This window comes from Myotis davidii, unplaced genomic scaffold (genome assembly GCF_000327345.1).
Source record: "Myotis davidii unplaced genomic scaffold, ASM32734v1 scaffold54, whole genome shotgun sequence".
Taxonomy (NCBI): domain Eukaryota; kingdom Metazoa; phylum Chordata; class Mammalia; order Chiroptera; family Vespertilionidae; genus Myotis; species Myotis davidii.
Genome location: NW_006287915.1, coordinates 3454409 through 3455549, shown reverse-complemented (window position 1 = coordinate 3455549; position 1141 = coordinate 3454409).

Below are 1141 nucleotides of genomic sequence, written 5' to 3'. Positions count from 1 at the left end.
CTGGGAATGAAGCTGACTGACTGCATGTTCCTTATTGATAGACTATTTAGTGCTGGGTATTATTTAGTGATCAAATGTCCATGAATAGATATGACTCAATCTTGACCATTTTTCTTTCTAAGCAAAAATTACATCCAGATTTATTGCTCAACATCTGCCTCTGGGGGGTGCAGTAGGGGGTTCCATTTACTATTATCTTTCTGGGCCATCCCTGAGTTGGGATGTAAGTCAGAAGCATACCCCTTTAAACTCGTGCCAGCTTATATTGCAAAGATATTTGCAAAAAAAAAGCCAGTTTCTCTCATTTGTCGTAGGGAATTCTTATGTGGTCATACATATGAGTTGAAAGTTGGCAACCATGAAGTGGGAAATGATCATGAGACTCTGAGATACCTACTCATGCCAATTACGTGTGCCTTTCAGAACTGCACAGCACCCAGCCTATATTTACCATTTCTATTTTGTTGGATTGTGCCTACAAATAACCAACCTTATGGACTCATGGACCTGACAACTCCCAGTTCAATGTGGGTAACCAGGTTTTACACTACCTGGTATTCTATGGACAATTATTAGTCTTTACAAGGGCCTAGTGCCAACCCAAAAGCTATTTCTCAAAAGAAATATCCAACTTTGGACCTCTAGTAATAGCGTTCCTAGGAAAGCTCTTGTGGATGTCTTTTTGAAAATTCATTTATCTTGAGTAGATTCCTGGCCATAAAATGAATGAATCCTAGAATATACATGTACTCAGCGTTAGTTTTTCTACCGTTTTTAACACTCCAAAAGTTTGACAACTTCGTTTCCATTTCCATTCTCTCTTTTACTGGTGATAGTGTGTCTGATTGTATTTTCCCAGGATGACCGCAACAATACCTTGGACCATCTCACATGCTCGCTATAATATAACCTTCCCACCCGCACATCTAACAGTGGAATCTGTGCCCTGGCCGGGTTATCTCAGTTGGTGGGAGCATCATCCGGTGCACCAAAAGGTTGTGGGCTTCATCTCTGGTCAGAGTCAGAGGTACATATGGGAGGCAACTGATCGATGTTTCTCTCTCACAATGATATCTCTCTCTTTCTATGTCTGTGTGTGTGTCTCTCTCTCTTCTTTCCTCACTCTTAAAAGATAAAATCC